The sequence below is a fragment of the Megascapheus bottae genome, chromosome 17 (genome assembly GCF_031878675.1).
Source record: "Megascapheus bottae isolate mThoBot1 chromosome 17, mThoBot2.hap1, whole genome shotgun sequence".
Lineage (NCBI taxonomy): Eukaryota > Metazoa > Chordata > Mammalia > Rodentia > Geomyidae > Megascapheus > Megascapheus bottae.
In genome coordinates, this window is record NC_143525.1 from 8,419,265 (window position 1) to 8,445,014 (window position 25,750).

General features: G+C 41.0%; 1 long non-coding RNA gene across 2 annotated transcripts in view; it reads left to right on the plus strand.

Moving 5' to 3' along the window:
- Positions 1–9,753: 9,753 nt before the first annotated feature.
- LOC150050935 (uncharacterized) overlaps positions 9,754–25,750 on the plus strand; it is a 37,108-nt gene continuing 21,111 nt past the window's right edge. Inside the window, exons 1-2 of one of the 2 annotated variants that reach the window (XR_016538396.1) lie at positions 9,754–9,807; positions 24,158–24,275. This is a non-coding gene — a long non-coding RNA (uncharacterized LOC150050935). Of the gene's footprint in view, positions 9,808–9,888; positions 9,972–24,157; positions 24,276–25,750 lie in introns of those variants that run through there. The other variant, XR_016538395.1, reaches the window with a different exon arrangement.

Here is a 25,750-nt window from a genome sequence, read left to right on the forward strand (position 1 = left end):
AGATGAAGTGACTTCTGACTCATTTGTTCATTTCCTTCAGATGAAGAGCAATTGGAAGATGCCAAATGCTGAAAGCTGCAAGATGAACATTAAGAAGAAGAAAAGCAACCGATCCAAGGAACATGAAGAGAAAGAAAGAAAAAAAAGAGAGAAAGAAAGAAAGAAAAGGGGAAGGAAAAGAAGGGAGGGAAGGAGGGAGGGAAGAGAAGAAAAGGAGAGGGAGGGAGGGAGGAAAGAAGGAAGAAAAGAGAAGGAAGGAAAGAAGAAAGGAAGGAAGAAAGGAAGGAAGAGAGGAAGGAAGAGAGGGAGGGAGGGAGAAGAAAACATATCTGGAAACCACAGATGTTAGAAAATCAGAACTGTAGGAATGTTAAATATAATTAAAGTAAGGCAATCATTATACATCACTACTGGCCAAAAGAAATGGGATGTGCCACTGTCAGTTGGGTTTTACATGTGAAAAGTGGCAGTGATAAATGTAAATGGGGGAAGGGAATTGCATATAGAAAACTCATGTGACTTTCTTTTTTTTTTTTTTTTTTTTGCCAGTCCTGGGCTTGAGCTCAGGGCCTGAGCACTGTCCTTGGACTTTCTCAAGGCTAGAGCTCTACCACTTGAGCCTCAGCACCACTTCCAGCTTTTTTCTATGTATGTGGTACCGAGGAATCGAACCCGGGTCTTCATGCATGCTAGGCAAGCACTTTAACCACTAGGCCAAACTCCCGGCCCCTCATGTGACTTTCTGAGCACATTGAAAGTTCAAGTTGCACAAGATACACTGCAGATGTAGCTTTTATTACTATGAATCCTGGTTCCAGTGACAGAGTCTTTACTCTGACCTGGCAAAGATGTTATTTGTTATTTCTTCTTTTTCTCTTTGGTAATACAGAAAACTAGAGGTGAGGGCATGCATCTCCTAAAGCAATCATTCGAGTTCTTCTTAAACTCAGATACATATTCATGTCTATCATGAGTTGAAAATGAAGAAAACTTGTAGATTCCTGGGAATATGTGGATAAAGATGATAGCTAGTTAGTTCACAAGATTACTTAAAAATGAAATGGACAGAAGGGGAAACAGCAGAAATCTAGTTTTTAACTAACATGACAACATTCAACTCAGGTAAACCCAAACTATGAGACAGACTACTTTCCCCTGGCAACACTGGGGTTTGAACTCAAACCTGAAGCTTGGTAGTCAGGCACTTCTATCTCTGAGCCACACCTGGATACCTTTGACATACCAGGTAATTTTTAGATATGGCCTCACTTTCTTCCTAGATGCGACTGAGCCACACTCTGCCTAATTTTTCTCTTGCCACAGTAGCTGAATCAACAGGCACACACCACCATGCCCATTTCTTCCAATGAGATGGAAAGAACCCAGGGAAACAGCTGGATTGTCTGGAGGAAGACTGGGAATGATGCAGTCCATTACAGGAGGAAAAAAAAAATCAAGAATATCAGGTGTGCATTCTGAAGAGCTGGGCTTTACAAGTACTGCAACCATTTAGAAATCAAAAAAATTAAGCAGTGAAAAAAAAAAGAAAACAAAATACCTGAATTCTGTTTTTGTAAACAACAGGAAAAAAAATAGGCATGAACCACCCCCCCAACCCCCACCCCACCCCCGCTTCTCCAGGAAATGAGATTGGAGCATCAAAACATTCTGAGCTCAGAGGCTTGGAGGTAGATTTATCATCCTACACCATATTGATAATGATGTGGTGCCCTACCCTCTCATCTAATCTCCACATCAAAGTTGAGTCTGGACAGGGTCCATCATGTTTAGGAATGTGGAGAAAGCAAGGCCACCTCTAAATGTTTCCAAGTGGGTTGCATTACAAAAGAAATTAGTCTTGAGCTACATACCAGTAGAGTGGTGCAGATTATCTAATGTACAATGCATGCGATAATTCGGATAGCTGTTTGTTTAGCTTTTTCAACTTGGTTAAAAAAAAGACGCCCTAATTCCCGTGCTACAGCCGCATCCTGATGAAAAGGCTGGGATAAAAGGGAGCTCCAGTTTGGGTAATGAAATCTGAGCAAGAGAAGGAGATCAAATTGCTTTTTAAGATAGAGAAGTTGAGGTAGAAACAAAACAAAACAGAAAGCTCTCAAAGAAAAGAAAGGCAGTAGAACAATGAAAACGAACCTTATAGATTTGAAAAATAAAGATAAGGGGCTGGGAAATTGGCCTCGTGGGAAAAGTGCTTGCCTAGCTTGCACGAAGAATGGGTTTTGATTCCTTAGTACCACATACATAGAAAAATCTGGAAATGGTGCTGTGACTCAATGGTACAGCACTAGCCTTGAGAAAGCCCAAGGACAGTGTTCAGGCCCTGAGTTCAAGCCCCAGGACTGGCAAAAAAAAAAAAAAAGAAAGAAAAGAAAAGAAAAAAGAAAGGAAGGGCATCGTCATTCCTTCTAAGTCATTTAGGTGACCCACAACATATGAAATGCTGAATGGAAAAAAAGATTTGAAAATAAAGATTAAAAAAATTAAATAAAGATAAAATGATACCATGCCAAATAAATCTGGAAGTTTTGCAGAAAGGGCTCCATCTGGCTCCTTTCTCCATCTTTAGTCTTGAGGCTCTACCTTCACTCTCTGTTCTTCAGACATGGAGTTTTATTTCTTTCATCAAATTCATCAAGGCCACACAGCAACTTCTGATAAGGACATACTCTTCCCTTGGCTGGGTTTGGATCCCAACTTAGCTAATTGATATGACCTCTAGGAGACTCCAGTCTTCTTATCTGCAACTCTAATTAATACCAGGTCTTCACTCTGTCCTGAGAGTTAAATGAGATAATGAAAGGAAAGGAGTAAAACCAGAGCTGCATACGTGGTAAGAGTCTTCAGACATTAACACGCTTGCTGATAATGTTCCCAGGAGTTGTCCAGCAGGCATTTTATTGATCCAGCCCCTTCATTGGTCATTATGGTCACTGGACTAACAAGAAGCAAGAAAAAATAGCATGTTTCCCCCTTTCCTTCTTAGTCTTTATACAATCTGCATGGGGATCACGTAGCAAATGTAAAAGTTAAAATTAAATTAAAGCCATAACAGAAAGTGAATATATCTGTATGTTGAGAACACTTATGATCAATCTTCTTAGCTAATGTCAAGCAAACAATACTTTGTTGACAATAGGGAAATGCTTTTTGAATTAAGAAAAAAGAATTGGGTATACAAACTAAGGCTCATGTATTCTATATCACCTGGAGACACAATATAGGAAATAATGACAAAATGGCAACCTATGAATAAATAAGTAAAAAAAAAATCTGAATGATATCAACCTTCGCCATTGTAGCCCCTACATACCAGAAGACGAGGAGAACCTTTATGTAATTTTAAGAAGCAGAGATTATGCCCTGGGGATTTTATAGCTTTGTGCTGACTTTCAGATGTAAAAGCAACCAAAATGCATACTCAGAGGAAGAACTCAGAAATATTAGATGATCACTGTTACAGCCAAGTAAGAAATTAAAATTAAGATCCAGGTACCAGTGGCTCACACCTGTTATCCTAGCTATTCAGGACGTTGGAGGCTGAGAGCTGAGGATTGCAGTTCAAAGCCAGCCTGGGCAGAAAAGTCTGTGAAACTCTTATCTCCAATTAACCATCTGGAAATTGGAAATGATGTCATGTGGCTGTAGCTCAAAGTTTTTAGAGCACTAGCCTTGAGCCAAAGAAGCTCAGGAATAGTGCTCAGGCCCAGAGTTCAACCCCCCGCCCCCTCCACACACATCAAGCAAATGCAATCAAAGGAAAAGGCCTCTAGAGGAGGGAGAGGGGTGGGGAGGGAAAGGGAAAGGGAAAAGGCAGGTGGGAGGAGAGAGAGAAGCTGAAGCCCTCCCCCCATCCCCATACCTTCTTGAAGGACACAACCCCCAGTGAGCTAAATGCCTTTCAGGAAATAGCAACTTTTAAAGTTTAAAGATTCCACTACATGCTAGTAAACCTATACCTGTGGCTATGCCTTTGAAACATTAGCCCTTGTGGGCAGTACAGATGCTAGTACAGTGAACCCCCTTAGTGAGCAATGGATATGGGCTGGAAATTTGGCTTAATGCTAGAGTGTTTGCCTGGCATGCATGAAGCCCAGGGTTCAATTCCTTGGTACCATATACAGAAAAAGCCGGAAGTGGTGCTGTGGCTAAAGTGGTAGAGCACCTGCCTTGAGCTGAAGAGCTCAGGAACGGAGCCCCGGCCCAAAGTTCAAGCCTCACTACAGAAAAAAACCCCTAAAATATATTTAAAAGTAATATGATACACTTTGCACTCCATATACATGGATCATGACTTTTTTTTCCAGAGAATAGAAAACCTTTGGGAAAAGTTTATGTATTATGCCACACATAAGATCTCACATTTCAAAACACAGAAATAAAACAAATAGAGCAAAATAAAAAGGCAATAGCTTTCCCAATTTACCACCAAGGAGCATTTAGAAAATAGAGTGGAAAAAAGATCTTAATCGCTAAAACCATCATAAATATAAACTGCCTGGGGATACACTTCAAAATAAAAGTCAGGCTAGGAAAACCCAAGAGAACTGTGACAGATTGAAAAGGAGATGTGTAGAAACTGCTCGGGTGATGGTGGGACCCCAGGATGTGACCTGTTCACATCACCCCTCAGATCTGTAAATTCAGTACAATTTCAACTAAAATCAGACGGGGATTTCTTCTTCTTTGGGAAGAATATGTGGACTAATCCAGGAAATCTGTGAAATTGGAGGTCAATTAGAAAGGCAAAAGGAGACTGAACAACATCTATAATAGATAGCGTGTCACGACAGGTAGAATACCACTTGAGGTAACTCCCAAATGAAAGTTATTACAGAGGCAATGTAAGAACCATCATTTTCCCCACTATGCTTTGGTAAATGTACAACCAGACCTATTGGAGCAGAAACTTAAGAAAGGAGTCTAGAAGCCAGGCACTAGTGGCTCATGCCTACGCCTACTGCAACCCTAGCTACCCAGGAGGTTGAGACTTGAAGATTGTGATTTGAAACCAGCCTGAGAAGGGACTCCATGAGACACTTACCTCCAATTAAACACACACACACACCCACACACACACACACACACACACACACACACACACACTGTGGATCAAGCAGTGGAGAACTAAAAACGCTCAGGGACTGCATCCAGGCTTGAATTAAAGTGTCAGTAACTGGCACGAAAGAAAGAAAGAAAGAAAGAGAGAAAGAGAGAGGGGAAGGAAGGAAGGAAGGAAGGAAGGAAGGAAGGAAGGAAGGAAGGAAGGAAGGAAGGAAGGGAAATCAAGAGTAAGAGATTCCAGCCAGGTACTGGTGGTTGAAACTTGTCATCTTAGCTACTCAGGAGGCTGAGATCTGAGGATGCTGGTTTGAAGCAGGGCCCTGAATTACAACCCCAGTACCAGCCCAAAGGAAAAAGCTTAAATTGAAAAAAAAAATAGGAGAATCCCTATTTTAGTAGACTGTGAAATCTAGGAATGAAACTCACTTTCTGGCATTGCAGGTATGAGACTGTTGTTCCCTTTCACAGCTCAGCCTGGTCACACTGCACTAGTTACTTTGCTTCCAGAGTTTGGGGTTCTTTCATCTTTATGCTGATGCTGGATGTAATGAGGGGGTCCCACTGACTCTATCTATCCAAATAAATGATTGAAAATCTACAATAACATCTATTGACTTCTGCTGGAGCTGTGCAAACTAGCCAGCTTCATTTTCTTCTGTGATTCCACTTCATTTTTACCTCAGTGATGTGATCCTTTGCAGCTGGTAGCAAACAGAGCTTAGCTGATTCTCGGGAAACTCATCTCAGTGTAAATCACTGGTGTTCTGGATGTCAGCTCTCCCCCTTCCTTGGTGGCATGAAGGAGGGTGTACAGAAGGCCCAAGCAGAGTGGGGATGCATCTGGCTGCCATGTTCATCTGGGCAGAGAATGGCATGTGTTCATTGGCTGGTGGATGCTCTCTGGTCCCCACATGGGGCTGTCTGCTGACATTTCTGTGATCGACCCATCCCATCTAGCCTCCAGCTGCACAACCATGCTCTTTCTGTAAGACCTTCTTTCCACCTGCAACCTCTTACTCAATTAAGTTCAGGATCCTCTGCCTCCCTGGGACCTCAGGACTCTGAGAAGTTGTTTGAGTCACTCTCAATTCCTCACATCCCACAGAGCCATCTGTCCCAGCACTGCTCTCTGGTGACCTGCCTTGCCTGAGACACTGGCTGCTCACTGCATCTCAGTTTCTAGGCCAGGTAGATGTTATATATTTTGTTTTGTTTGGTGGTACGGAGGTTTGAGTTTATGGTCTTTACTTTGTCAGGCAAGTACTGTACCATTTTTAATTCATGGCAGTAGACCTTCTGGCCTTCGTTTCTTTTTGCTTGTTTGTTTTTCTAGTAAGATCTTGTGCTTGTGGCTGGGCCAGCCTGGACCTCTCTTCTTTGTATGTTTCCTGCCTTACAAGGATGACAGTATTCTACTATGTATGCTTACTGAAATAGCTAGGATGACAAATACCTAGTGCCCACAGCTAACTTCATATTAGTTAAGTTGGTGTCTCACAAACTTTTTGACTGGGGCTAGCTAGAACCATGATCTTCTTGATCTCATCCTTCTGAGTAGATGGACATACAGGCACAAGTCAGTGATTTCCTGTATATATATATATATATATATTAGTATAGACATGTTTTTTATTCAAAGAAGTTTGCTACCTATGTCTTTCTGTAAGTTCTAATTGTGTGTGTGTGTGTGTGTGTGTGTGTGTGTGTGTGTGTGTGTGTGACTTGGGAAGTTCGACCCAACCTAGGAATTGTCTCTGAACTATTTTTTTCTCAAGGCTAGTACCCTACCACTTTGAGTCCCAGCTCCACTTCTAGTTTTCTGATATTTACTTGGAGCTAAGAGGTTCATAGACTTTTCTGCCCAGGTTAGCTTCGAACCATAGTCCTCAGATCTCAGCTTCCTGAGTAGCTAGGATTATAGACATGAGCCACCAGTGTCCTACCTAAAAAAATTCTGGGGTAGAAGTGATGTGGTGCTGTGCTCAAGTGGTAGAGAACTAACCTTGAGCAAAAGAAGCTCAGGGACAGTGCCCAGGCCCTGAGTTCAAGTCCCAAGTCTGGCTAAAAAGAATCTTTAATTATTTTAATGTAAAAATTCACTAGTTAGTTAAAACATTTGACTTGTCTTAACTGAAGAATCAGTGAATTAGAAGTTGATGCCAAGAAAATAACTTAGACTATAGCAATTCAAGTTACGAAGGGAGATGAAGGAATTCCAACATGTATCTAGTAAAAGTTTTAAAGGGAGAGAGAGAGAGAGAGGGAGAGAGAGAGAGAGAGACAGAGAGAGAGAGAGAGAGAGAGAGAGAGAGAGAGAGAGAGAGAGAGAGAGAGAGAAGAAGAAGAAGAAGAAGAAGAAGAAGGAGGAGGAGGAGGAGGAGGAGGAGGAGGAGGAGGAGGGGAGGGAGGGAGGGAGGGGGAGGGAAAGAGGGAGGGAGGGAGGGGGAGGGAGGGAGGGAGGGAGAGAGAGCGCTAAGAAATAACATGCAAGAAAACACACTTTGCTGTCTCAAATGATAGCTTTCTGTAGCTTAATATATGCTAGCTGGGAAGTGTACATTTTTTAGGTGAATGTTTTATGTGTGTCCCCCAGGGGCGAAGGAGGGGGGTGGATTGTGGACAGTATTCTTCAAATACTAACTCTTGGCCTGCCAATTGCAGGATCAGGAAGCAGGTGTAAATATTCTCCCTCAGTAATCACATGTTTGTTTAATTGCCAATTTCTACCTCGTCTAGTCTTGCTTAATCTCATTCAATGATGCAAAGGCAGTCAGGGAGATATATTTCTGGTGAGTTGAAACATTTAACACTATGCACTATTGCTCTGTGTTTTATAAAATGATGGGTCTTACATCCATGTAGTAAAGGATTTTTTGGCATTTTGCATGGTCTGTCTTTTCCCCTTTCCCCTTTGATTACTTGTTTTCCCCCTGGCCCTGGGAATTGAACTGTGGGTCTGGCACTGTCCCTGAGTGTTTTTTGCTTAAGGCTAGTCCTTTACTACTTGAGCCATAGCTTATTTTTGATTCTTTTGGTTATTGATTGAAGAGTTTCATGGACTCTTCTGCCAGAGCTGACTTGGAATCAAAAGATCAGAAATCAAAAAAATCAGAGATCCTCAGATCTCTGCCTTCTGAGTAGCTAGAATTATGGTCCTGAGCCACTGGCATCTACCTCCATATTCTTTTTGTGTAATGGGATCCATTTAAATACTGTCAAGCTTTTATCTGGTACGATCATGTGGAACATTCGATCCTTTTACATTGAATAATTATTCACTTATAAGGATTTAGAACGACTATCTTACCCAGTGTCTCTTTCCTATCCTGCCCTGTTTAGTCTACTTTAATCCTTGCCTTATCTTGCTGATGAGAGCTAAGGGTTACTCTGTGTATTCTAGCACATATTTACAACTTATCAAAGCCTAATACTCATTGGTATGTTGACTCTTTTTGTGGACAACAAATCCCATCAAACCCTTTAAGTATACTTACCCTCTTGCTTATCATGTATCTTGATTCTAAACCTCACCAAGCCATTCTTAATATTTATGTACAGTCAGCGTTTATTTAAATATACTCACAGATTTTCTATACCCTTTATCTTTACAAAGTTTGCCCTTTTCATCATCAAGCATGTCCCCATCAGCGTTCCATGTTCATCCAGAGTCAATGGGTGAGGAAACACGGCTTTTAAGCCCTTAACAGGGTTTCACAACCTCCTTGGGTTGTAGCCTAGTCCCTGTCGGCATTTCCTGAAGAAAGAACCAAAAGCTTGCAGTCTGTCTGGCACGTGGCGAGACACTGGACCACCAGAGCAGAGACGACAATGACTCAGAGAATCGAGCACGTCCCGTGGCCTCATCTGGGTCTGTTTGATTTTGTTTTAACACGCTCCTACTCTCCATCACCTCATAGATCGCCATCACATTTCAAAATGCAAATTACTGCCTTTGAGAATTCTGTGGTCCTCTTGCGTTCACAATGACCAGAGGCGCAGTGAGTATGGCAGATGCAGAGGCGACAATGTCACCAGTGAGAACAACTGGTCAGCAGAGCTGTCGGGAAAGCGCTGGGCCAAGCTCTAAATGTTACATGTACCTTCAATGCAATGGGATCAAAAGCATTTGAGGGTGCAGGTGGCCCATCTCTAAGGCTAGGGAAGCACTGGGCAAATAATATGAGCTGATACCTTCTAGCAATAAATCCTTCCTCTCAAATAGCAGGCCTGGCATCCTAGGAATAAAGGCTTTTCCTCGTCATTATTTGTTAGGTGATAGAGTGTTAACCGTTTATATGCCTTTACATACTATTGGACATTGTGATTGGCCCAGAGATGCTTTTGAGTATATAAGATCATCGGGTTGCATGCCAAGATCACACGATTTGCATAAAGTCCTTGAACATCCCAGATTTAAGGACCCAGATTTAAGATGCTCGCAGTAAATAGTGTGGTTGTTGGGACCAGCTCTTGCCCTATGTGTCTGAAGTTTTCTACAAGTTTCCCCTGGGCTCTGGCACCTTTCCAAAGATGTAGAGCTGGTGATTTCCCCACCTTCACTCTGACCTCACATGGGTGATGCCCCCCCCTATTCCTGGCTCATGTCAATTGTAAAATGGGCAAGAGAGGAGGCATCATGACAAACCCACTGCCCATTATGATGCGTTCACTCAAGAAAGTCCTCTGAGTGTTCCCACGTCTGCTGGCCTTTCTAAGGAGATGATGGTACCTTGCCATATTTATGAATTCATTTTTTCCTTTTCTCTTTGAAAGTGTTTTTCTCCTTCCCTCCTCCTTCCCCTTTCCCTCTCTTTCCTTTTCCTCCCCTCCACTCTATTCTATTTGATACATGTGACTATAGGTTGAATGCAGAGCCTCTAGTGTGATAAGTAAGTACTTCCTAAACCTCATTCCCAGCTCTTGTTTGTGTCTTGCCTTCAAGATAGAGTCTTGAGGATTTGGGCAGGATTGGATTCAAACTCAAACTCCTCCTTGCCTCCACCATCATACTTGGTGGCTCGTTTCTTCTGGTTTCAGTAGAGGTCCTCGGGCAGTTTTTAATCATTCTTTGAACTTTAAGCCACCAAGTGCTACAGTCTGGCTGTGAGTAGAGGGAAACTCCATCCGCAATACATAGCCGTTGCTCCAGTCCCCCTATGGATTAAGAGAGAAGCTATAAACCACACAAGGAGTTGGACAGACTTCAGATCGTATGCCTAAGGGAAGATAACAGTGAAAAAGCAAGATAGGCATTGTTTATTGACTAACCAAAGTAGACCATTCTGTGTACATCTAAGGCTTTGGCCACAGGCCTAAGGTGTATACAAGGCTTTGTAACTAGGCTGGCTCATCTAATGGAAGAGATTCCTCTTGTCTCTGATATCTTTGTCTTCCTTCTTAGATGCTGGCGTTTGCCAAGGAAAATACAGGACACCTCAGAGTTAGATGAGATGTCCTCAAAAGTTCTTTGTTTTATAGCTGAAATATCTACATATGGTCTGGCCACCTCCATAAAGCTTATTAGAGGTCTTCCATAAGGAAGTCTCGCAGAATCTCATGTCTGGCTAACTAGTCTGCATACATTTGGGAATAACTTTTGGTCTCTCTGAATATGTAGCATGGCCAAATTCACAACAATCCAATTAGTTTTGACATGACTCCGTGGTAACTTTCTAGACAACAGGTGTAAAGCTGCCAAGTGTATTTACTTTGAAGCTGATAAGATGGAGAGATGTGCACATGTATCCCCCTTACACAGGACTCTGACCCCAGAAACAAGACTGTGATTGTCCATACTTTGAAATTGCCAGGAGTCTCAAGGGTGGAGCCTCTGTTTTTCAACAACAATTCAATTGGAGATACATATTTAAGTCAAAAATTTTCCTTATTCTACTCTATTGTCCCTTTTATTTCTTTTTAATTCTTTTCCCCAGTACTATCTCTTGGATCAATTTATTACTAACTGGCACTCTGCTATTTGAGCCATGCCTCCAGTCCAGGTTTGTTTGTTTTTTTGTCAGTCCTGGGCCTTGAACTCAGGGCCTGGGCACTGTCCTTGGGCTTTCTCAAGGCTAGAGCTCTATCTACCACATGAGCCACAGCACCATTTCTGGCTTTTTTCTATGTAGGTGGTACCAAGGAATCAAACCCTGGTCTTTGTGCATGCTAGGCAAGCACTCTACCACTAGGCTAAACTCCCAGACCAAGTCCAGGTTTTTGCTGGTTAACTGGAAATTGACTTTTCAGCCCAGGCTCCTTCATGATCCTCCAGTCTCTACTAGGAATAAGAGTGGAAGTTAGCAGCATCCCATTTAAAATTTTCTAGTAGCTTCCTTGAAGAGATCAAAGTATATCCATGAAACTAAGCTTCATGGTCTTACCTAAACTCATCCATAAGTATTGCTGTTTTAACATGGGATCAGAATAAAGACGTGAATAATGAGATCTTTTACATGGTTTTAATACAGTGTCCAAATGGCTACAGTCATTAGAGTTAATTTGTGCAGGTTCTGTAAAATTTGCAGTTGAGAAAAAGACATCCATATAGGCAAGATATATTAAGCTAAATCTTTGAATTTTATCCTTGTATATTTTTACATTTAGAATACGCTAATTATTATTGCACTTATACAAGTACAGTAATACAAGTAAACTCTTTATTGCTGATCAGTCGCTTTTCAAGTACTGAGAAATCACAGTCCTTCCCTAGTCAGTGTTTAGCGTTTTAGAGTTTCTAAAAACCTCGTGTGTGTGTGTGTGTGTGTGTGTGTGTGTGTGTGTGTGTGTGTCGGGCGGGGGGGGGGGGTGTATTGGGGCTTGAGCTGATGGTCCTAAACTGTCCCTACCACATGAGATCTCACAGACTTTCCTGCCTGAGCTGACTTGGTACCTCAATCCTCAGATCTTCCTTCAGTCAAGGAAAATGAACAAGCCAAACCAAACAAGCCCTCAACCAACTATCTCCCCAGGGTCTGGACTCAGCAGAATTCCAATTCCCTATGGCAGGTGAATGATTCTATAGCAAATGGAATTATTTGTTTTATTTGGGGAGAAGATATAGCTTTGGGGTGTTTTTTTTTAACTTGAAAGTTGCCTAGTGACCCAACATCACCCATGGGATACAAATTTCTCAGATAGTTCAGGTCGTGTTTTATGAAGGAGATTTTGATCCAACAGAGAAGCCCATGAACGTAGATTCATTATTCACGCCCTTGGCCTTGCAAAGCCAGTCTGAACACTCAAACACCAGACCGTCCCCCACAGACCAAACAGTTTGTGGATGATGTTTAAATAGTCTGGTGGACTAACCACAACTGAGGAATTTATTAGAGCATTAAAGTACTGTAACAAAAATGTTGTCATTCAAAGACTTGTGGGGAGAGTGCTATGGCCCTCAAACCAGACACTCTGGGCTCTGGCGAGACTCCAGGCAGAGTGTCAGGATCCCGGATCAAAAGGTAACAGCCAGGCATCAAGCTGAGGAGTTCGGCTCCTCTGGACCGCCCTAGGTCCCCTCTGTTGGCCTTGGGATTTGATTTAGTTCTTTGAACAACTCCAAGGCAGCTTCCAGGCCCTGCGGGCAGGAAAGAGTGGGGCAGATTTCTGGAAGTTACAAATTGTGGGGGCTGGGCCCTTGTCTGCTTTAATCTGGGCCTCATCCTTTTTAATGGTTTTGACCCTCAAGCAGGGCATTTTAGCCCAGTAGCTAGGGATCTCCTAGTGAGATCTGATTTTGACCAAAGGCTGATGTACATGCTCAAATAATCAAATGAAGACAGCAAACAAAGGAAGTTCTTATGTCAGTTCTGGGGCTTGAACTCAAGACTTTGGGCAGTCCCTGTGCTTTGTTTCTCAAGGCTTGTATGCTCTACCATTTCACCATTTCAGCAGCATTTCCCCACTTCCTCTTTCTTCTTGTCTTTTCTTTCTTTTCTCTCTCTTTTTTTTTGGGGGGGGGGTGGGTCATGGGCCTTGAACTCTGCTTGGGCACTGTCCCTGTGTTCTTCAGCTCAAGGTTACTGTACTATCGCTGGGCCAGGGCACTGTACCTGAGCTCTTCAGCTCAAGACTCCCACCTACCCTTGAGCCAAGCCCCACTTTCCATTTTCTAGAGGTTAATTGGAGATAAGAGTCTCAGGTTCTTTTTGTGCCCAGGTTATCTTTGAACCTTGATCCTCAGATCTCAGCCTCCTGACTAGCTAGGATTGCAGGTGTGAGCCACCAAACCAGGCTTTCTGTGTGCTTTTTTTGGTGGATTAATGAGGAAAAGAATCTCAGACTTTCCTGGCTAGACTGTGAAATCCTCCACATTTTAGCCTCCTATGTAGCTAGGACTACAGGTGTGAGCCATTAGCTCCTGGCTGGTTTTTTTTTTTTTTTTTAATCTGCACATATTGGGTAACTCACAAGAATATGCATACCGATATATTACCCAGTCAAATGACCATATATATTGCATGTGTGCCCCAAATGTACTCAAATTATGTCTCTACAACAGGTCAGACTCATTTTGATTTCGAAAAGAAAAGATCATTCATTGGCTCTCTCACGTTCTTGACTGCTTTGCAGAGATGCAATGGCTTGAATTTCTTGGTGCAAATCAAAGTTCTTAGGAAGGAACCTACCTTTCTTTTCTTTTTTATAAGTTAAACAGCGTAACATTTATTTGGAAATGAAAGGAAAGCCGTGAAAAGAAAGAAGAGTTTTCCCAAAGAGGAGTCTAGAACACTCCTTTATATACACAGAGAAGAAGACAATATTCCCCAGAATTTCCTTTCTTCTCCTATGTTTGCACATAGAGCTAGACAGACAATCACACAAAGAATCTTATAGTCCAAGGACCCGGATGAAGACAGACATGACGGAATTAAGTTGGAATCCTCAAGTCATGCACAGGTGGAGAGGATGGCTGGGTGGGTCACTTCTAGAGTTTTTCAGACTGATTTCCTCAAATTGTTGTAACATTTAAATGTACTTCAATTTATATGACATGTTTTGCTGTGTGGAGATCCTAGATCTGACATTTTAAGTATTATCTGGTTTTATTTTATTCACCCCCTCCCCCCACCATCCAAGCCCCATAAGTAGTGCCTGTATTGGGGAAGCTCCACAGAGGACAAGAAGGAGAGAGAAAAGGAAGGAGGGAGGGGGGGAGGGAGGGAGGGAGGGAGAGGAGGAGGGAGGGCTGAGAGCAGCACACAAGTGTTTTCACCAGGGCTCCCTCTCCATTCCCCTGCATTTTCTTAGGAAAGCTGTGATTTTCTTCCTTCAACCCATACAATTACGTACCAGGTAATGGCAGTCTGCAAATGCAAGTCTACCTTTTTCCTACCACTTCAGTTCCAAATTCCATTCTTTGCCCTGGTTTTCTCCCCTTAATCCATTCAATTAAAAAAATCCTAAAACTTCTTTCATCAATTACTTCTTCTTTTGATGCTCACTGACAATAGCTGTATAAGTCTTGATTTTCTATGCCTTGCTGGCTTTAGGACAAGAGTCACTGTCAATTATAAAACCTTTCCATTACTATTTTTCTTGAGCATTTTTACCAAAACTAGCGCTTGACAATAATTAGTGACATCATTGGTTTTGATTAAAACAAGATTTGGGTTTTATTTATAATTTCAAATGGACTTTTTCATATAGCATTAATTTTATCTATTATCTCAATTTAATTCGCTTGTGGCTTGCTCTATGTTTAAGTAATTAACAATTAATTAGCTTGAAGTACTAGAATTTAAACTGAGAGCCTTTTGCTTTCTAGGTAGCTACTCTACCCCTTGAGCCACATTTCTAGCCATTTTTGCTTTGGTAAATTTTCAAAGGGGATCTTGCTTGTTTTTGTTTTTGTTTTGTTTTTCTCTTTTCCCAGGTTAACCTAGACCCTGATCCTCTGGATTGGGCCTCATACCATTTGTGTGTAACAGAGATTCATACTATCAAGACGAGGATTTTATTTCTTCTTTTTTTTTAATCCTCCCTATCTGAGCATTTTTCATCTACCATCAGATTTCAAAAAAGTCATAGGTGAATCCATAGCTATGTATTGTCTCCATATCTTTCCTCATATATCCTCTAACTTATTTTTTAAGATCAGTGATGGGTCTTGAACACAAGGCTTGGACACTGTCTGTGAGCTCTTTGTGCTCAAGAGTAGCATTCTATCACTTTGAGCCACAGTTCCACTTTTAGTTTTCTGATGGTTATTTGGAGGGAAGTATCTCATGGACTTTCCCACCCAGGATGGCTTTGAACCTTAATCTTCAGGTCTCAGCCACCTGAGTAGTAAGGATTGCAAGCATAAGACACTGGGGCCTAGTTCTGTAAAGGAGTTTTGGTTTGGGTAAGGTCAAGTGTGAGTGGAGCTCTAGTTTATGTATTTTTCTTGCTCATTTTTTGTTGTTGCTTATGTGTTCATGGCCAGCACTGGGATTTGAACTCAGGACCTTATTTGCTAGGCTGGAGTGTAGCAGTTGAGCCACACTTCCAGTGGAGTTCATTTGTATTTCCTAATGACAGTAGGCTATGGTGTTTCAGCTATTGGTCCATCAATAGACATTTGGGCTATTCCCATTTACTCTGCACATTCCGCTAGCACATTCTTGTTTGGGTCTCCTGAGGCTCATGCACAAGAGTCTCTAAAAATAGCCATGAGTGGGAATATTAAGTTAATTGCATTGCGGTCAGAAAATGTGGATTTTATTACTCTAATTCTTTGAAAGTTTTTCAGAATTGCTTTATGGCTTAGTACATGATCAATTTCTGAAAATAAACCATTTGTGCTTGAGAAGAATGTACATTCTCTGCTTATTAGATGCTGAGGTCTATTTATGTTTGTTTATCTAAGCTCAATTTATGTTGTTCAAGTCTAAGTATCATCAATTTTTATCTATTTTTCCATTGCTTAGGGACAGGTGTGATATGGAGCTTGCCTGCCTGCCTGCCTGCCTTCCTTCCTTCCTTCCTTCCTTCCTTCCTTCCTTCCTTCCTCCCTCCCTCCCTCCTTTCCTTCTTTTCTAATTCCTTTTCCTTTCTTGGCTCAGGACTGGGGCTTGGATTCATCCCTTGACATTTTCACTGAAAGCTGGCACTCTACCACTTGATCCATGCCTCCACTTTTAGCTTTTTGCCAGCTAACTGGAAATAAGACTCTGATTTGTCTGTCCAAGCTGGCACCAGACAATGATTCTCTGATCTCAGACTCCTAAATGGCTAGGATAATAGGTCTTAGGCTCCAATACCAGGCAGTGTGAAATTTTCAAATTCATCTTATTTCGAAACTTTCTATGCTCTTTCTTTTGGTTGTGTTTCTACCAAACAAGGTAAGAGTTTGATTTTTTTGTTTTTTCATATATTTTTACTGTAATTAATAGAAGGGTTACATTATATTCACCAGATAGAAGGTGCATTAATTCATATACATTGATATTCTTTCTCATGTCTTGGTCCCCATTTCCCTCCCCCCATGCCCACCCCTCATCTTATTTTTCCCCCCTTCCCTATCCAATTTCAAATAACCAAATACAAATATATCCAATATATCAGATAACAAAGTGAGATACTGTCACAATATAAGAGTTTGATTTTTTTAATAATATAATCTCTCAGCTTCTGTGTCTTAAAAGATATGCTTAGTTGGGCCAGGAGTTTGGCCTAGTGGTAGAGTGCTTGCCTAGCATGCACCAAGACCAGGGTTCAATTCCTCAGTACCATATACATAGAAAAGGCCAGAAGTTGTACTGTGGCTTAGGTGGTAGAGCTCTAGCCTTGAGAAAGTCCAAGGACAGTGCTTAGGCCCTGAGCTCAAGCCCAGGCCTGGCAAAAAAAAAAAAAGATAGGCTTAGTCAATCAATAGCTTGGGGTTTATTGATATATCTAAACATTTCTACAACTGAATTACTTTATTTCTACTTATCCAGGCCTTTAACTAATTTTTTCTTCAGTTTCCGTTGTTTAGTTAAAATTATTCATTATTGTAAAATTTATTTGAATTCTGTGAACTACAAAGGTGTACAATGCAAAACAGAACATATGACTAGATGACTTAATCTCAAAGTAGACACTCAAAGCCCAAAGAAAAACAAAACCCTGACATCTCCGATGTGGCTCCTGTAAACCATTAGCTCCTCTCTCCTCCTTATAACAAGTACTATACTGATTTCTTACAAGTGTATTATTTTTACAGAATTTCATGAATGCTTTGGTATCTGGTTTCTCTTATTCACAGCTTTGCTTGTAAAGTTCATATTGTTGAGAGTGGTCTCTTGTCTTTGAAGAACATCAGGTCTTTGAAGAATTCACCACAATTCTTCCAGTCATGACTTAGTGATGATTCCTGAGGACAAAGGCAACCATATCTTCCTGACTTCTGCATTCCCCTTTGGCCACCAACTGGAGATATTTGTCTGTCTGCCTGCCTGTCTGTCTGTCTGTCTGTCTGGTTCCATATGATGAAATGAAGCTTTCTGAGGAAACTCTCTGGTAATAAATTAACTATATGTTATGTGCATATTACAATATGATATCATCTACTGTTCATAGGGCCGGGAAAGGATATTAAACTTTAGGATTTTGGTAATTTTGGAATCATGATACCCACAGACAAGATTCGTAATTTTAAGACACTTATATTCATTGTAATTTCACACTATCGTTAGAACATTCTGTATTTTGTTTTTGAAAGCTTTTTTAAAACATGATCATGAAAATATACTATTGGGAAGGACATATATACAGGTATATGCCTATGTATGTATGCTAATTTGTTCATTTTTTTCATTTTAATCTAATACTTATGTGTAGCTGGTATGTGAGGTCTCATTCTCTAATTTTTCTGTTGAAGTATCTTATCAAATGTACCCTAGGTTTTCTTACTCTACTTTCCCTTAACAGTACTTACAGACATGTCTCTATGCTAGATTCTTTTTTCAGTTACTTCTTACCTGCTATTTAATTTAGCCTCATTTTTTTTTGTATTTGTTAGTGCCAACAACTGAATGTCTTGAGAATCTAAATTCATTGTTTTGGGGTGTGTGTGTGTGTGTGTAGAAAGTCACCCACGATGTCTTCACTGGTGTGTTTTATGCATTTGATCTTTGACCATGAGCTTAATTTTAGGGAAGAAACTCTTACCCAGAGATCATTCGTTTCTGCTTTCCTAGCAGCCAGATGTGTCACTGGTATTTATTCAAAGGCAGGGCCCCCTTCGGGTGAGGGAGAACTTTGAAATCAGTAACAGTACTGCTCTGAGTAGCTGAATTAAAATTCTCCCAAGCTCCCCAGTAGCTCGTGCTTTCCTTGCTACTCCCTCCCCTCTAAGTGAATTAAGTTGCTGTGGCTCTCTTCTTTTTGTATCATAACCAATAACTTAGAGTATGTCTCTTACCTTCGAAGACCTTGAGCAACCTTCAGTCAGCAGCTAACAAAATGTAGTGGTCATCCATCAGTGACACAGACATGAAGGATCACCTCTGCCTACATCCTGAGTAAACTTGGAAATATATAATTTCCTGTTTGAGCCTCTAAATGAAACTGCAGCCTGCCCAGTGCTAAGTTTATGTTCTTGTGAGTCTGAACCATTTCTAGCTAGGCTGAGTTCAGTTTCCTAATGAGGAAATAAACATGGGCTGCTTCAAGGCACTGGGTTTTGGGGATTCTTGTATACAGTAATAGAAAGTCAATGTGCAATTCAAATGGCAGTTGGATCTTTTCCCTTCCTATTCCCTTCAGGCAATACCTTAGGCTTGTTGCTCCATCTGCATTCAAACATTTATTTATATAGGATTATTAATTTTTTTTTGCCAGTCCTGGGGCTTGGACTCAGGGCCTGGGCACTGTCCTTGGGCTTTCTCAAGGCTAGCACCCTACCACTTGAGCCACAGCACCACTTCTGGCTTTTTTCTGTGTATGTGGTACTGAGGAATCAAACCCATGTCTTTGTACATGTTAGGCAAGCACTCTACTACTAAGCCAGGCTCCCAGCCCAGGAAATTTTTATCAGGCTGTGATAAAGATTGTTTATTCGCCAAGCTAAACTGGCCATGGAATCTGTTGAGTTGCACTTGAACAGAACTTAGGTGCACTTTAATGTATGTTTATGTATATAATTTCACTTGATATACATAATCCTGTGGATGTGTAAACAAGTATTTGCTCCAGGAAGCTCAATGACTGGTCTATTTTATAGCTAGTTACTGGAAGAAGCAGGAGAGGATTGAACTCAAGATTAGCTTTGGCCTCTATACAAAAAATCACCTATTGTAGGGAAGGTCTTACCTGAACTCCCTAAATAACATTTAATTATGGTAATATATTTTTTAGATTCTTTTTTTAAATAGTACTGTCCGTTGTTTTCTTACTTCTGTGGAAATATGGTCACAATGACCAGTCCTTTTTGTTTTCCTCCCGTTTTTTACTCATCAACCTATCTCTTAGGAATCTTCAGCTAACACCTGGCCCAGTGAGTCATCTGTCTCCCACTCCTAGCCTCATCCCCTACATATTGCTATGGTCATTCTTCTTCCTGTCAACTTCCTAAATTTGGCCCATAGGTGGTGCTAGAGAGAGCTTCGGTCCTTGCTTTCCTAATTAATGTTTCTCTGGCTGTAGCTGCCAGCTTTTTCCAAAACCTTCCATCGCTTTCTTAACTGGAACCCCACAGTAACAATGCTTCATCCTCATTGAAGTCATAATCAATCTGTATCCCTTTTTAAGTTTTCTTGTGTTGTGTCACCCCAGATATGACAGAGTCTTCCTTAGTGTTCCTCCCCGGTCTCTCAATTCTTGAGAGTACGAAATCCTTTCTGTTCGAAATTGCTACTGTAGCTTCTAATTTCCTAGCTATACCCTAACAAATTAAAAAACCCAAAACTGGGAACATCTTATTCCTGTAGAAGATGCCTCATGTGGCACTTGGTGGGACTCCGTAGTTTGAAGAAAACCTTCTGTGGAGATCATCACACTTTTATAAAAAGTTATCACCACTTTACCATCAAGGAACACCTTTATTGCTTGCAGAGGGCAGGACATGAATGTGAGGTGGCTATTTTACTACTCTAGAATGGAATTTTAGTTTCATTTAATAACCAAACCTCAGTCACTCCTACAAATCAAATCACAAGCCTTGAAACAGCCTGTGTGAACTGTGTAAAAATGCTCTATTTTAACTGTGTTAAAATACTTCAGATTTCTCCAACACATGGCAGAACTGTAGGAAAATCAGAGAGCAATTATTGCATACTGTATACATGGGCACATCCATGATTTATAAATGCTTGGCTTCATCACTTCTTCTGGCCAGAAATTACATATATTTGGGATTTTCTTTTTGTATATGTAAAGCCAACAATAAAGAAAAGCAAATGAAAAACAACAGTAACACCAAAACAAGAGCATTTATATTTCTATTAACTCGTTTCTTGGAAGAGGATCCCAGAGGCACAACAGCTATGTGCATCTATCATATGAAATAATATTTATCAAAATGAACTCCAGAAAGTGGTAACAAGTTTGTTTTTTTTTTTAAAAAAAAACTATTACTGATTTTGTTTTCTTTTCCTTTGGTCTTGTTTGCTTTTCGGTCCTTGGAAGGGTTAGGGGAGGGAGGTGTGCCCAGAAATGGAGGCACAAGGGGTGAATGAATGCTGCAGTGGTACTCACTAGACACTAATTTGAAGATGAACTATACAACTTGTAGATGAGAATAAGAAGAAAAAAATGGAAGACAGCAAACGGAAGAGATGATATTATCCCTTTATCTGACTTGTTTAAATGTAACACCTCTGCATATCACCTTTACAATAATAATAAATAAGAAAAAAAAAGGTAAGAAAAAAACTCAGTTCTTGGGCGTGATTGGGAAATAGGATTCAAGAATTAAAAAACAGGGGCTGGCAGTTTGGCCTAGTGGTAGAGTGCTTGCCTAGCATGCACGAAGACCCAGGTTCGATTCCTCAGTACCACATGCATAGAAAAAAGCTGGAAGTGGTGCTGAGGCTCAAGTGGTAGAGCTCTAGCCTTGAGAAAGTCCAAGGACAGGGCTCAGGCCCTAAGCTCAAGCCCAGGACTGGCAAAAAAAAAAAAAGGATTAAAAAACAAAACTGAAAGTAAAATAAACCACAATCAAAGCAAAGGGAATTCTTTCCTTGCTCCATGTACCTGACTAACAAAGGGCGGATTAGTCAGTTTGAATGAATGACTATACATACACCAGTTCCTTAAATCCCAGTGCTACAGGGCAGACAAGGTATGCAGCATCTCTAAAGGGCTATGGCTGCTTGCACAGCTGAGTCTGGGGAGCCCAGCCTTTTGGGTTTGTAAGTTAGGACTCTGAGTTTTGTTTTCCTGTCTTTGACTTTCCCCTCCCTTGAAGAAGAAAGTTATTTTCAAACCTCCATCTGTTTTGTGTTTAATGTGCAGAAAGGTTGCACATTTTCAGGGACCTTGTTCATAAGCAGTAGATTGGACAACAGTTTATTACACAAGTGGAGATTTTTATTGCTGGCCTTTGTTGAGTTGCCAGCTGGGAAAGAGAACACAACGTGCTTATGGTCCCTATCAGGAAAACCGAGAAAGCATTGAAGACCAGTCAAGTCGTCAAGCACTGAACAGCCACTAATCAACCCCAGAAATCCCTGGGACACAGCTGGTGAGGAGAATTTTTATCATTAATAATATTTTGACATCCATAATTGTTCCTCAAGTCACTTAGGTCCCAGCAGGATCCTGAAAAGTGTATCAATGACAGAATAAAGTTTTAACTACCACAACAAAAAAGGACCTAGGATTACTTCCAAAATGAGCCTGGTCAGCACAAGACATAGACTAGTAGAAAAAAATACGTACATATATACATAAATATATTTATATGCATCAATGTACATATATAAACACATATATGTGTGCATGCATACACACATATAATGCTTTATATATAAAGCATATAAAACTATAGATGTTATATAAAATACATCATATGTACATTATAATAGAGTGTTATAATTGTGTAGTATAACATACTTTGTAATATGTATATATGCTATGTATGCTGTGTACATTATGTATTGCATATATTATATATGCACATTGTATTGTATACATAATATATGGCATGGTATATGCATATACTATTTAAGTGCATCATAAAAATATTGAGGTCAAGCCAGGTACCAGTGGCTCATGCCTGTAATACTAGATACTCAGGAAGCTGAGATCTGAGGATCACAGTTGAAAGTTCCTGATACTCTTATCTCCAGTTAACCACCAGAAAACCAGAAATGACCCTGTGACTCAAGTAGAAGAGTGCTAGCCTTGCGCTGAAGAGCTCAGGGACAGTGCCCAGGACCGAGGTTCAAGTCCTATAACCAACCAGGGTTAGCATCCCTGTCAATTTATTTCCAGCCCTACATGCAAACCCCCTTCCCCTTCCCTGAGTGTGCAGTCTGTACTCCTAGAAGGAAATGCTTTTACTACCCATTTGCCTCTCAGTAGAAAACAGCGACCAAGCATCCTGGGACACTTCATATCTGAACATTTCCACTAGTAACAGGCAGATGTCAACAGCGGTGGATTATCTGTGTGCAATGCAGAGGTTCACATTTGCTGCTTGAAAATTGGTGCAGTCCCCAGTAAAGCTACAGTCTAACAGTTCTCTGTGTATAGAGTCACCTGGGAAGGCCCAACCCAGACTCATTAAATGAAATTTCTTAGAATGCACAGGATGCTGGAATGTTCTTCAGGGGATGCTAGTTTCTTTTTGGCCTGGGTGGGGAATTGTCAATCTGATCCCACTGCCTAATTTTCCAGATGGAGGAAATGGGCACAGTGTGGTCTATACTGAGGTGATTCTCAGAACGTTGTAACTCATTTCCAATGGAGTTATCTCTTTGTTTTTTTTTAAATTAAAATATATAAATATATATCTTTTGTGACACAAAGGGGATGCTAGTAATCAAGCTGTTTATGCATACAATACATCTTGCTCAACATCACCCCTTTTGACATGTGATCCCTCCCCTACCCACCCTTTCCCTCATGTTTCTTAATTTGGTCAATATACATTGGATTTCTGACTGCATTCTTCTCTTCTTCCCTTCCACATTTGTCTACCACGTACCCCCCCACCTTACCCCATCCTGTTTGAATACTCTCTTCCTTGTGTTCTATTTTGCTGAAACTTTCGGACTGGTATTTTTTTTAATAACTCTAACTTCATGTTTCAAGTCTGCTACCCTTTTATTTACAAAAAGAACATGCTGGAACCTAACCTGACATTCCCATAAGCCACATACAAAAGCAGCAACAACTTTTATGAAAGTCCATGGGAGAAATAAGCCATGGGACACACTTCTTCTATTTAGAGAGTTTCTGAAGAAGAAGATTAGGAGGTGTGGTCCCTATAAATGTGAAGAAGGAAAGTTAAACCCGTGTCCCTATTATTTGTCCCGGAGGAGACTCCCCTGTTTTAACCCTCTCAGTCCCAAGGTGTGCTGGACTCTGGAACAACAAGCTAATGCTTATGTTGTCATCTCCACATATTCTAAATTGTATATGATGAGTACCTCCAGCTAATACCTCTAGAAATGTCCCTTGGGCTGTCATTGAGCGATCCATTTTCAGACTGTGAGCCTGATTTTAAAACAACCATCTTCCAAAGAGGCAGCTAACTCGGGAGAGTTGGGGGGCGGGGGGCAGGAAGGCACCGGTCAGTAGCCTTGGACTTCTCAGTTTAATCACCCTAGCCTTAATGCCACTTAAATCAGAATGTAAGCACCAAAGGAACGTCAGGAATTCGATGATATAAATGGTATTTTTAGAGCCGTGAATGACTCGAGCCAGTGAAACAGCACAGGGACTAAAGATAGTTCTCTTCAGTTTTCCCATGATTTATCGCAAGCAAGTTCACAGCAGGTTAAAATAATTGAATGCGGTGATAGCATACATACTGACTTGGTTTTACGAGCAGCCATTCATAACCTATTTGTCACAAAGCATAATTTCCATGCGAGCACTCTAATTCACATGCAATTTAGTGTGTTTTTCTTTTCTTTTCTTTTCCTTCTTTTTTTTCCCCTCCTAGTAACAATACAGTTGAATCTGCCCTTCGGTGGAGGTTGGCTCCATTTTCACAATGACCGGTCTCAAATGAAAGCTTCAGGAAAAGAGATCAAGGAAATAATGATCCCACGAAACAAAATGTGAGTAACTTCTAAGCCAAATGCTCACTTTCATGGGAGGAAAGGAGAAAGTGCTTTAAAAGAATATTACTTGGGGACTAGGCTTCTAATAGTATCATTCACTACTTTTCTTTTTCCTACACTGTTTATTTTCCACTTGTTTCCTGAAGTACTTTTTCTTCTATCAACCAGCTGAACTCACTGGACAAGGAAATTTTTCCACTCTATAATCAAATGTTATCACGGGGGCGGTTAATAAAAATGACCCTCAAATTATTGTATAGACTAGACATAGTGGATGTAGGGATAAAGTACAGGTGAGCCCTACATTTTTCTCCGTAAGAAATACAGGTTCCTTTGCTTTCCTGTAATTCTACTTACCTCTGTGTTGAGTTTCACTTTGGTTTAGTCATAGAGATGTAATAACCTCAGTCAAATGAGGATGCTTTCATTTAATCTGAACTCTCTCAGAGACACCTAGGATGGCTCTGTTATTGAAGAGGCTGTCTCTTCCATTGGCACTGTCTCTTTTCCACCCGGCGGGGTGGGGGGGAGGGTAGGTGCTTAGTAGGGGCTTAGTGTTCCTTCCTGGGGGACTCTACTATCAAGTGAGTTTTCTTCACTTCTCTGGATCTCTTCTTTGTGTGTGTGTGTGTGTGTGTGTGTGTGTGTGTGTGTGTGTGTTGTGTGTGTGTTGGGGGGGGAAGTTTCCAGCTTTTTAATCTAATCTTTCAAATCTTTGGTAGATGACCAGAACCTGGGATTTGGGACTCAAAAGCTAAAAATAGGATTCAACTGTTATCTTGTGTTCTCTTAGCTTTGCCTTCTCTGAAACTTTACAGAAGGACATACTGCTTAATGGGGAGGGAGGGAGGGAAGGAGAGAGAGAGGGGGGGGATACAGAAGAAATACCAGAAGAAACATATAGGTACTTATGTCACCAGAATTCCTCACCACAAAAAAAAAATGCCTGTCAGACAGCCTACAGCGGTAACCGCTATCTATACAAATGTTCAAAGGCAGGCTCCGTGTTTCCTGTCTCTGTATCCTTCAACAAGTTGGTCAACTTGTGTGTGCTTCAGTGTCCCCATCTATGAAACAGGGGCTCTAATAGTACATAGCGCATCAAGTCCCATGCAGGACAAGGACTTGATAAATTAAATGATGTGATTATTATCTCCACTACTGTGCATTTCTGTCCTGTAAACCATTAACTTAAAGCCCCTGGCAGCTATGCTTTGGTGAGTGTGGGTGACACATCCCAGGCAGCAAAGGTGAGAAGTTTGGCATTTCACACGCTATGGGTATCAAGTACTGGGCCAGGCTGCATTTTCTGGAAATGGGATCTTCAGATCAGATCTGGATAAATGGGTGCTGATGGGGTGGGGGTTGAGAAGGACTCCATCATCACCAGTCAAGGCAGATGTGATGCTGCCAGAGAGAGGCAGGCTACATGACAAGAAGAAGAGCTGCAAAAAAAAAAAAAAAAAAAAAGA